At 28.6% G+C, this 13266-nt stretch overlaps 1 long non-coding RNA gene across 1 annotated transcript; it reads left to right on the plus strand.

The window, feature by feature from the left end:
- Positions 1-12398: 12398 nt before the first annotated feature.
- LOC145960508 (uncharacterized) lies at positions 12399-13100 on the plus strand. The gene is made up of 2 exons (XR_014435385.1): positions 12399-12482; positions 12861-13100. It is a non-coding gene; the product is annotated as an uncharacterized LOC145960508 (long non-coding RNA).
- The last annotated feature ends 166 nt before the right edge of the window (positions 13101-13266 follow it).

Here is a 13266-nt window from a genome sequence, read left to right on the forward strand (position 1 = left end):
ATTTTGAGACGAATCGAATGGGTACCCCTATATCAGCAAGATATTGATTAAAAGAAAAAAAATTATTAATTTAAACATTATAAGAATAAGAATCTAGAGAATTAATCTAGAATTAATTATATATTTAAAATTATTTGATTTATTTTATTTTGCATACTATTCGAATTGAAATTTTTTAAATCTTGCTGTTATCGGGTTCGATTCGTCTCGCGCGCGCAAACGGTACCCCAAAATTATTGTGTTCGCACATTTAACACAAACTCCAATGATGCATGGATTTTATTATTTATAAATATAATCGTTCGTAATCACATTTCTATAAAAAAATTGCTATATCCATTTAATTTTCAATAAAGAAATATATTTCTTAATAATGGAAGAACATGTTTTCTGACGTGCATATCAATTTCGAATCGAAGATAATGACGAGGGAATTGTCGTTGATTTATTACTGAAATCATTGCTATTGGGAATAGTCCGGAAGATCCAGGATTCGTTCCCTCCTACAGTGAAGTTCCCGACGTTCAATGGATCACTTAACTTTTCTTCGCAGATTGATCTTGCGAAATCTGATGAGAAGCAAGATATTAATCGTTCTCCATTTTTAAGATCGCTCCTCTTTTTATCGCATATTACTGGTATGTCACCCGCGTATTTGATGGCTTCGATTATTATATTATAAAAGTTATACGCAATTGAATATTTAAAATATTATCGATTTATTTACTCGTCGCGTTTTATCGTGAATTTTAAATTGCGATTTATCTTATAAAAATTCGCAAATAACTCGGTCGGTGAATTGTATATCCGCAAACATTACAGACCTCAAACTGTCTATCGAAATATCTTAGCCTTTGTGTGATAATAATTATTTCGCGTGCGTGTCTATTGAGGATGCTTCGATTATCAAATTACAAAAATTAATACATGTCGCAATCGGATATTCCGAATATTATCGATTTATTTATTCGTCGCGTTTTCTCGTGAATTCAAATCGTGATTTATCTTATAATTTAATCGTTGACTTATACATCGAACCTTTGTTTATCTTTCCACGTCTTTGAATATTGTTTTTAATAGTTCGCGCAAAATGCGTTAGTAGTGCGAATATTTTTTTCTACTATTTAAAAGACGATCAATATTTTTATTAATGACTGTTTTAATCGCGATTATTTACAAATTGTGTGATAATTTGAGTGATAATAATGTATCGCGCACGCATCTTGATGATTTCGATTATCATATTATAAAAATTTTTCATTTTATCTTATTTAACTAATCATGCGCGAGATAGGTATCTTATGTGAATCACGGCGTTCATATAAAGTTGCGTGTTAATCGCAAATAAATCGGATAGTGAATTTTATATTCGCAAATATTTCAGACCTCGAATGTCTGTCGAAATATATCTTCGCACTTATATGTGACAGCATAATTATATTGCGCGCGTATCTATTGAGGATTTCGCGATTATTATATTATAAAATTATTATTATATTATAAAAATTACGTATCGAATATTTCGTGTATTATCAATTTATTTATTCGTCGCGTTTTCTCGCGAATTTTAAATCGCGATCTAACTTAATCGCTGACTTACATCGAAACTTTGTCTATCTTTCCACGTCTTTGAATATTGTATCTTTTATAAATCTTTTACAATCTGCGCTAGTAGTGCAAATATTTTTTTCTACTATTTAAATAGACGATAATTTTATTGATGATTAATCGCGACTGTTTAAATCATTATATAAATCTTATTAAACTCTACTAATACATCGACAGTTAGAGATATAGTTAGATATAGTTAAATTATTAGAGAGGGACTTTGATAAAATCATTCGTTCCGTTATTCTCTATTAAACGTGGCGAACAACGCGATTTTTTAATTATATGTTAATTATATTTAAAATTGTAAAGTCTTAAGATTCATTTTATTTCATTTAACTAATCATGCGCGAGATGCAATATGTATTTTCAATATGTATTTTTTTAATCGCGACATTTATATAAAATAGCGTATTAATCGCAAATAAATCGCAAATAAATTCGCAAATATTACAGATCTTAAATGTCTGCCGAAATATCTTCGCACTTGTGTGTGATAGTAATTATATCGCGCGTGTCTATAGCGGCTCCGATTATATTATAAACATTATACATATCGCAATCGAATATTCCGAATATTGTCGATTTATTTATTTGTCGCGTCTTCTCGCAAATTGTAAATCGTGATTTATCTTCTAAAAATTCGCAAATAAATCAGACAATAAATTCTATATTCGCAAATATTATAGATCTCAAATATCTCGAAATATCCTCGAAGTATTTGTTTGATAATAATTATGTCGCGCGCTGTCTATCGACGGTTTCAATTTTCATATTATACAAAAATTATGCGTATCGTAATCGAATATTCCTAATATCATCGATTTATTTATTCGTTATTTTTTCTCGCGAATTTTAAATCGTCATTTATCTGTATTTAAATCATTGATATATAATTGACACTTGTTCTATCTTTTCGCGTTTTGAATATTGATAACCTACATAAAATGCGCCAGTAATGCAAATACTTTTCTCTACAATCAAAAAAACAATCAATAATTTTATTAATGACTCTTTTGATCACGATTATTTACGTTTAAACGTTATTTATATAAAATTAATTTCTATTCTTAAATTCTATTATTGTATGTCAATTATTAATAATAAATATCGCGTAATTCATCATTGCTAATCAGTCTTGTTTGGACTATGTAGAAATTTTTAATAAATTTTATATTATTCATATATTTTGGATACTTTCGTGTAATCCTTTGTAATAAATTAAAATTGTTTTTAAAAAATTAAATTGAATTTAGTTTTAAAAAAGTTTTAAAAATGAAATTTAAATTATCAAAATTATTTTCAAGAAGATTAAACAAATTGTATAATTATAAATGTTCAAGATATATTTTAAAAATTAAAAATATATCATATATATATGTAAATTAATATATAGCTATAATATTAAGTCTAAATATTAATGCTATTAATATCAAATTATTTATGTTATTAAATATTTGAATGAATCGAGTACATATATTTGATATTGATATCATCATAAATTGTATTTTGTAAATTGTAAATAGTTATAATTGTATATTAATTATAATCTAATATTAATATTTTTAATTATTAACATAGTTTTGTATAAAATACAATTATAACTATAATTATATTACATGAAATTGTATTTACGATTGTAAATTACGTGAATATTCTTATGTAAATTACACGAAAATTTACCGAAAGTATACGTATAACGATTATATAATATTAATGTAAAAATTCGATGCTAAATTAATGATCGAACATAAGCTTTACAAAATTTGACGAACGCCTTCGTTATAGAATCGCGAGTCAATTATTATAAATTTAATGATATGCTTTCCGTTAGATTTATTTATTTATAAATTCCATATCGCGCGGAACTGAATACTCGTATTCATAAAATAAATGAATAAATTATGATTGCGAAAATACCGTGCTTCTTCCGCGTTCTTTTCAGGTTGTTTTCGCGTTGTTTTCGCGTTCATATACAAAATTGTTGTTTTAACAAAAGAATTTTATCGCTGTCCCTCTCGTTAGATAATATTCCTAAATATTGCTAATTAAATATAAAAAAATATCGAATAAGAGTGTGAAGATTCGATGTGATAAGTCAACGATTAAATATTAGCTTTACAAAATTTATCGCCTTTGCTATTAAAGAATCGCGAGTTAATTATTATGAATTTAATAATTTGTTTCTACAGTTATATTTATATTTACGAATTTCGTATCGGAAAATATTCATAAATAAATTAATAAATTACGGTTGCGAAAACACGGTGTTTTTCCCGCGTTCTTTTCGCGTTCTTAGACGAGATTGTCGTTGTTTTTTTCGTTAGGTAAACGCTAATGAAAGTTGCGTGGCTCGTACCGCCGAGGAGTCGAAACGATTTCATCATGGAGAATTATTTCTCATCAGTTCTTGTCAGATCCATTCGCGACGTCTAGTTCGGTGCCCTGTTAAAAATTGAGGATTTTTATTGTAAGATCCCACAATGGCTTTTATGTGGCACGCGCATTTAATGTGTTGAACGCACATTGCGTCGTCGACTTTCCGTCGTCGGTGCCGTCAACGTGTCGCGGTCCGCGGCGTCTCGTTACCGCGTTTTCGCGTTTAGCTTTCTCGCGTCATCGCGTTTTCGCGCTTTCGCGTTGGACATTTTTGTATAAATCCCAATTTCATTATTTTTAACGAGTCTCTACTTCCGATGCCAACTAACTAGGATTTCGAGTTTGCACACGTTGCTATGCAACGTACTCGTGCTTCGTGCTTCGTCAAGTGATTCGGCCCGAATTAGTTAGAACTCGATCGATTGCTCGGAATGGTCGTCAATGGGTCCCTTCTCTTTGCTCGTCTACAGCCACACGCACTGCGTGTGTTAACCCTGTCGAGGAGTCGAGTGGATTCCCCTAGGCACGATTTTCGCTCGGTAAAAGGGGTTGCCTCCCCATTTTCTAAATTGCTGAATGTTAGCATTTAAAAAATGTGGGTATCCTCTTCTTTTGCCGTCTACCAGCCTGGTGTAGCCATGTCCTGCAATCGCGGGAAACTTCGTGTTCCGGGCGAAGCACCTGAAATCGTGCTTAGCGGGTCCAGGTTCGATACGAGATAGGATAATTATGCGCGAAAAAGAGCTGGTGAACTTCATTTTCCTCTATTTCCGTCAATCGTTTCGTCTTCTTTCCGGTTCGGGCCTAGTCCTTGCTCGTTGTATCGTTGCATTCCCGACCGGTTGGCTCGAAGCTGATTCTCATAAAAGAAATGGGATTTTCGCTCGTACCGAAACCGGGAGGGCCGTCCAAAGTATATACATATTAAGTATATACATCGCGCGATCAAATATAAAAATTACATGTATCGTGATCAAATATTCCGCATATTATCGACTTATTTATTCGTCATGTTTTCTCGTGAATTCAAATCGTGATTTATCTTATAAAGATTCACAAATGACTCGGACAGTGAGTACTGTATTCGTAAACATTACAGACATCAAATTGTCTGTCGAAATATCTTCGCATTTATGTGATAATAATTATATCGCGCGCGATAATAATGTCTATTGAGGGCGCTTTGATTATTATATTATAAAAGATATACATATCGCAATCGGATATTCCGAATATTATCGATTTATTTAGTCGTTGCGTTTTCTCGGGAATTTTAAATCGCGACTTATCTTATAACTTAATATTATCTTAATTTAATCGTTGACTTGTACGTCGAAGCTTTGTCTATCTTTCCACGTGTTTGAATATTGTCTTTTATAGTCTGCGCTAATAGTGCAAATATTTTTCCTACTATTTGAAAAGACGATAATTTTATTAATGATTAATCGCGATTGTTTAAATCATTATATAAATCTTATTAAACTCTACTAATACATCGACAGTTAGAGATATAGTTAGATATAGTTAAATTATTAGAGAGGGACTTTGATAAAATCATTCGTTCCGTTATTCTCTATTAAACGTGGCGAACAACGCGATTTTTTAATTATATGTTAATTACATTTAAAATTGTAAAATCTTAAGATTCATTTTATTTCATTTAACTAATCATGCGCGAGATGCAATATTTATTTTCAACATGTATTTTTTCAATCGCGACATTTATATAAAATAGACATTTATATTAATCGCAAATAAATTCGCAAATATTACAGACCTTAAATGTCTGTGGAAATGTCTTCACTTGTGTGTGATAGTAATTATATCGCGCGTGTTTATCAGGGCTCCGATTATATTATAAAAATTATACATACCGCAATCAAATATTCCGAATATTGTCGATTTATTTATTTGTCGCGTCTTCTCGGAAATTGTAAATCGCGATATATCTAAAAATTCGCAAATATATCAGACAATAAATTCTATATCCGCAAATATTATAGATCTCAAATGTCTCGAAATATCTTCGCATTTGTTTGATAATAATTATGTCGCGCGCTGTCTGTTGACGGTTTCGATTATCATATTACAAAAATTATGCCTATTGTAATCGAATATTCCTTATATTATCGATTTATTTATTCGTTATCGTATTTATCCGTTTTCTCGCGAATTTTAAATCGTTATTGATCTTGTATTTTAATGTATTTTGACATACATCGAAGCTTGATCTATCTTTTCGCGTTTTGAATAAAATTCTATTATGTCGATTAATAATAATAAATATCGCGTAATTCATCATCGCTAATCAGTCTTGTTTGTAGAACTTTTTAATAAATTTTATAGTATACGTATATTTTAAATACTTTCGTGTAATTCTTTGTAATAAATTAAAATTTTTAAAAAATTAAATGGAATTTATTTTTAAAAATGTTTTAAAAATGAAATTTAAATTATCAAAGTTATTTTCAAGAAGATTAAACAAATTGCATAATTGTAAACGTTCAAGATATATTTTAACATGTTATATTTTATTTTAAAAATTAAAAATTAAATATATAATTTACATATATATATGATATGTAATATTAAGTCCAAATGTTAATGTTGTCAATATCAAATTATTTATGTTATTAAACATTTGAATAAAACGAATCCATTTATTTGATATTGATAACATCATAAATTCTATTTTGTAAATTGTAATTTGTAAGTAATAATTTGTGTTTTGTAAATTGTAAATAGTTATAATTGTATATTAATTATAATTTAATATTGATATTTTTAATTATTGACATAATTGTGTATAAAATACAATTATAACTATAATTATATTATATGAAATTGTATTTAAGATTGTCAATTATATCAATGCATTCTTATGTAAATTACAGGAAAAATGGTCGAAAGTATACGTATAATGATTATAAAATAGTAATTTGTTAAATTAACATATTTGTTTCTATAGTACATATTTTTGAAATATTCATAAAAGAGTAACTATTTATATATTCATATCAAAGAATCATTAATAAATTCGGAAAATTTTTATATGAAATGTAAAAATTTGATGCTAAATTAATGATTAAATATAAGCTTTATAAAATATGACGAACGTCTTCGTTATAGGATCGCGAATCAATTATTATAAATTTAATGATATACTTTTCGTTAGATTTATCTATTTATGAATTCCATATCGCGCGGAACTGAATACTCGTATTCGTAAAATAAATGAATAAATTATGATTACGAAAATACCGTGCTTTTCCGCGTTCTTTTCGCGTTGTTTTCGCGTTCTTATACAAAATTATTGTTTTAACAAAAGAATTTTATCTTTCTCGTTAGATAATATTCCTAAATATTGCTAATTAAATATAAAGAAATATCGAATAAGTGAAGATTCGATGTTATAAGTCAACGATTAAATATTAGCTTCACAGAATTTAACGATCACCTTCGATATTATAAAATCGCGAGTTAATTATTATGAATTTAATAATTTGTTTTTTCAATTATATTTGTATTTACGAATTTCGTATCGGAAAATATTTATAAATAAATTAATAAATTACGGTTGCGAAAATACCGTGTTTTACTCGTTCTTTTCACGCTCTTAGACGAGATTGTCGTTATAATAAAAGAGTCTTATCGATGTTTTTTCCGTTAGGTAAACGTTAATGAAAGTTGCGTGGCTCGTATCGCCGAGGAGTCGAAACGATTTTTATCATGGAGAATTATTTCTTATCGGTTTTTGTAAGATCTATTCGCGACGTCTAGTTCGGTGCCCCGTTAAAAATTGGGAATTTTTATTGTAAGAATAGAACTAATCCCAGGTTTTCCTGGCAATTTCCGACAGCAATGGTTTCGGTAGTCATTCAACGACGAACGCCATACGCTTCTTTAGAGTCGAATTAATTTAAATAATATATATTTAGATGTGAGAGAAATGTATTTTTTTTTCTCGTTAAAAATGTTCTGTCATTATTAGGATTGGTATTATTATTGTTTAATGCCAGAAAGATTTAATAGTAGATTAAATATGGATACAGCGTTGTCTATAAATATCTATTTTTTAACTAATTTCATATTGTAATTAGTTTTTATTAACTGTTTGATAAAAATGATTACGAACGAATATATTTTATTAATTATTAATTAATTATTTCTAGGTACTGGGGACGTTAATATTAGTTTTTAGTTTCTTTTAAGAAACTATTTGCAGGTATTGGACATCCATCGCCATTTTAGAATATTAGTTTTTAGATATATACCATTTTATATATATATATATGTATAATAAAATACATGCATAAATTAACGTATCCAAAATATTTTTATAATTTTTATTAATATTATATATCATATATACGCGAAATTATACATGAATGTTACATAAAATGTGCGAATACTTAAAAATTTTGAGACGAATCGAATGGGTACCCCTATATCAGCAAGATATTGATTAAAAGAAAAAATATTATTAATTTAATTAACATTATAAGAATAAGAATCTAGAGAATTAATCTAAAATTAATTATATATTTAAAATTATTTGATTTATTTTATTTTACAAACTATTCGAATTGAAATTTTTTAAATCTTGCTGTTATCGGGTTCGATTCGTCTCGCGCGCGCAAACGGTACCCCAAAATTATTGTGTTCGCACATTTAACACAAACTTCAATGATGCATGGATTTTATTATTTATAAAATATAATCGTTCGTAATCACATTTCTATAAAAAAATTGCTATATCCATTTAATTTTCAATAAAGAAATATATTTCTTAATAATGAAAGAACATGTTTTCTGACGTGAATATCAATTTCGTGAATCGAAGATAATGACGAGGGAATTGTCGTTGATTTATTACTGAAATCATTGCTATTGGGAATAGTCCGGAAGATCCGGGATTCGTTCCCTCCTACAGTGAAGTTCCCGACGTTCAATGGATCACTTAACTTTTCTTCGCAGATTGATCTTGCGAAATCTGATGTAGAAACAAGATGTTAATCGTTCTCCATTTTTAAGATCGCTCCTCTTTTTATCGGATTACCGGTATGTCACTCGCGTATCTGCAATTGAATATTTTGAATATTATCGATTTATTTATCGTCGCGTTTTATCGCGAATTTTAAATCGCGATATATCTTTAAAAATTCGCAGTAATTCGGTCGCTGAATTGCATATTCACAAACATTACAGATCTCAAATGATTGTTGAAATATTTTCGATTTTCTATATTTATGTGATAATAATTATATCGCGTACGTGTCTATTGAAAGCTTCGATTATTATATTATAAAAATTATACGTATCGCGATCAAATATTCCGCATATTATCGACTTATTTATTCGTCGCGTTTTCTCGTGAATTTTAAATCGCGATTTATCTTATAATTTAATCGTTGACTTATACATTGAAGCTTTGTTTATCTTTCCACGTCTTTGAATATTGTTTTTAATAGTTCGTGCAAAATGCTGGTAGTGCAAATATTTTCTTCTGTAATTTAAAAGACGATCGATAACTATATTAATGAAAATCATTCGTTCCGTTATTTTCTATTAAACGTGGCCACAACGCGATTTTTAATTATATTTTAAAGCTTATAGAGCTCATTTCTTCTTATTCAGCTAATCATGCGTGAAATAGGATATGTATTTTATTCTCAATCGTGAAATTCGTATAAAGTCGCGTATTAATCGCAAATAAATCGGACAGTGAATTTATGTTCATAAACAATACGGATCACAAATGTTTGCTAAAATATCTTCGTCTGTCAACATTTGTGTGATAATAATTATATCGCACGCGTGTCTATTGATGGTTTCGATTATCATATTATAAAAATTATGCGTATCTCGCAATCGAATATTCCGATTATTGTCGATTTATTTATTCGTCGCGTTTTCTCGCGAATTTTAAATCGCAATTTATTTTGTAATTTAATCTTTGATTTACATCAAAGCTTGTTCTATCTTTACACGTTTTAAATATTTCTTTTCATGGTCGGCACGAAATGCGTCAATAATGTAAATACTTTGTTCTACAATCGAAGAAACGATCAATAATTTTATTAATGACTCTTTTGATCATGATTATTTACGTTTATACGTTATTTATATAAAACTAATTAAATTCTATTATTCTATGTGGATTATTAATAATAAATATCGCGTAATCAATCATGACTAATCAGTCTTGTCTGGTCTATGTAAAAAAATTGTTAGTAAATTTTATATTATACGTATACTTTGGACACTTTCGTGTAATAAATTTTATTTTGTATTAAATTTAAAATTATAGTTTATATTAAATTTGTATTATATTTTGTAATACATATTTCTAATGCATTGTATTTTATATATTCTGCATTAAATTTTGTAATATATATATTTGTAATGTAATTATTTTTATATTACATAATTTAATATTTTGTAATGTATTTTTTATGTAATTGCAAATTACATAAAATTAATTATAATTTACGTTGTATATATTATAATTATGTAATATATATATTTTTATATGTATTATATTCTCTGTTTAAAAACTATATTAAAAAATATAAAAAAAAATAAAAAAATTTTTCCTCCTCAATTTTTCCTCCCCTGTATCTCCGCCTTAACGAAGGCATTTGCCAGGTGAGGAGGTTTCAGTACTCTCAGGAACCTGAGCTTTTTTTTTTTTTTTTATACGAGAGAGGAGAAAATGCTGTTACGCACACTCCTCCACCCCGGCATTGCGGAGGAGTAGTGCGGGACTCGGCCTATTTAACGGCCTCTACCCGCTAAAAACTCCTCTCTATCGCGTCCTTCCTCAGGTTGGCCCAACCAGGAGACCGGTGCCTGTTTCTCACAATCCCCGGCTATGAACCTGAGAGCTATGCCGGCGGTAACATACGCCGATATTCATATAGTCTATTCTTATATTTAAAATCATTTGGACAACGTATGGGCACACATACATACACATATAGGTAAATAATTTATAAAAATTATTTTATAAAAATTATTATTTATCATATTTATATATTATTTTCAAAATAATGATTGTTATACTCTGGTGCTACCGGCATTTCGTGCACATAGCACGGAACAAAACCAGAAATTGTGCACATTATATATTACCCTCTGAGAACATTCATGGACATTGGCTTTGTAGTTCATGTCCACGTTTTCAATGTCCATAGAGGGAGTATCGTTTTCAGGGATCACCTAAAAACAGGTCATGACATCTCTCAGTCTTCTCTCTGATTCGGAACGCATTCATTGGGTGCATCCAGAAGCACAACCGCTCACTGAGCGGCTAAGTAGCAATCGAATGTGATTGGTCAATTCAAATATAGAAACCAATCACATTCAATTGCTACTTAGCTGCTCAGTGAGCGGTTGTGCTTCTGGATGCACCCATTGTTCAATCAATACATCGACAAGAATCGAGTTTCGTTAAAAAATCGATTATTTCTCGAAATATTTAAATCTTTTTTATTCGACGATACTAGGATCTCTGAATCTGAAAATCACACTAATTTTAAATGTAAATCATTACCTTTTATGCTCACGAGGATTATTTATATAAGCATTTGTTTTTTTACAAGATCGTTCAAGAGATTTATCTAGATTATATTTGTACAACCGCGTAATGAATATATGCATAAAAAATGATCAATCATATGCTGATGAATATTATATTTTTGCGTCCTGTATATTAGACATGTCACCGGTTTTTGCATATTTTTCTATGCATATGTATTATGCGGCTGTACAAATACATTCAGATAAAGCTTTAAGGTCGTAAAATACAGATTTGCATAATAGAAACATAATATCGTTGTCAATCACAATGCAAACTCTGCAAAATAAAATAGCAACTATACAATGTTAAAATGTTTATAAAACATGTTTTTAACTAACACAATAAGTTTCCTATATAAAATATTTCGATTTCTAGTAGAAAGAGGATATTTTTACATCTATCTCAATATCATCCAGGTAGCAGAATGACGTCAAAGGAAGTCATAATAACGTTTTAATGATATCATAATACGTCATTAAAATGTTTTTAGATGTCATCTTGCTACCTTGAACATTATTTTATGGAAATTAATAAATATAAGACTCGAAATATAAAATTAAACAAAACAGTTATAATGGCAATACGAGTCTAGTGTCGATGTTATAACACATTTATTTATAATACAATCAAATAAATATTGATATTAAAGCATACAAAGAGAGGATAGCGAACGTTTCGACCCTATTTTTGGGTCATCTTCAGCGCGAAAGTATATAATAAAAGATAATATAATGAAAAAATATAATAACAAAGTGTTTTATATCGGAGTCTGTTACAAAGGGTGCTGTCTAAAGCGATAATAAATGTCTCGGTATCTCATTATCTTGACGATAAGGAGTCGATCTTTGTCTTCGGAGATGTTAAGTTGTCTCTATTCATCTCCTCGGCGCGTCATTATCTTCGATGCCTGGAAGTAAGTCTTATTTCCGTAGTTTTAACTTCTTATCTTTTTAACCTTTTAATTTTTATTTCTTGACTATATGTTCAGTTTATTTAGATCATTTTTAATAAATTGACATTAAAATAATTTCAATCTCGTAATTTTCATGCTTAATTCTTAGTGCTTTTTTCTTTCTATGTTCATATTAGTCATATTATTTATTTAACTTATTTATAACTTATTTATTTTATTTCTTTGACTTTATGTTCAGTTTATATTTAGATCATCTTTAATAAATTAACATTTCAATCTCGTAATTTCATGTTTAATTTAGTACTTTTTCTTTCTTTGTTCATATTAATTACATTATTTATTTAACTTATTTTACTTTTGTCCTTTGTTTTTACGTAGGCATCGTCAAGATAATGAGATACCGAGACATTTATTATCGCTTTAGACAGCACCCTTTGTAACAGACTCCGATATAAAACACTTTGTTATTATATTTTTTCATTATATTATCTTTTATTATATACTTTCGCGCTGAAGATGACCCAAAAATAGGGTCGAAACGTTCGCTATCCTCTCTTTGTATGCTTTAATATCAATATTTATTTGATTGTATTATAAATAAATGTGTTATAACATCGACACTAGACTCGTATTGCCATTATAACTGTTTTGATTATTTTATGGATTATATAATTATTATTGTAATATATATATTATTTAATTTTACTTTTTATAATCTTATTACTGATTATAATTATAATAAGCGATTATAATATTGCATCTACTTTTAAGTAAAACATATTAT

Source organism: Camponotus vicinus, unplaced genomic scaffold (genome assembly GCF_025532165.1).
Source record: "Camponotus vicinus isolate PSW18456_S1 unplaced genomic scaffold, iyCamVici1.0 SCAF_10, whole genome shotgun sequence".
Classification (NCBI taxonomy): Eukaryota; Metazoa; Arthropoda; class Insecta; order Hymenoptera; family Formicidae; genus Camponotus; species Camponotus vicinus.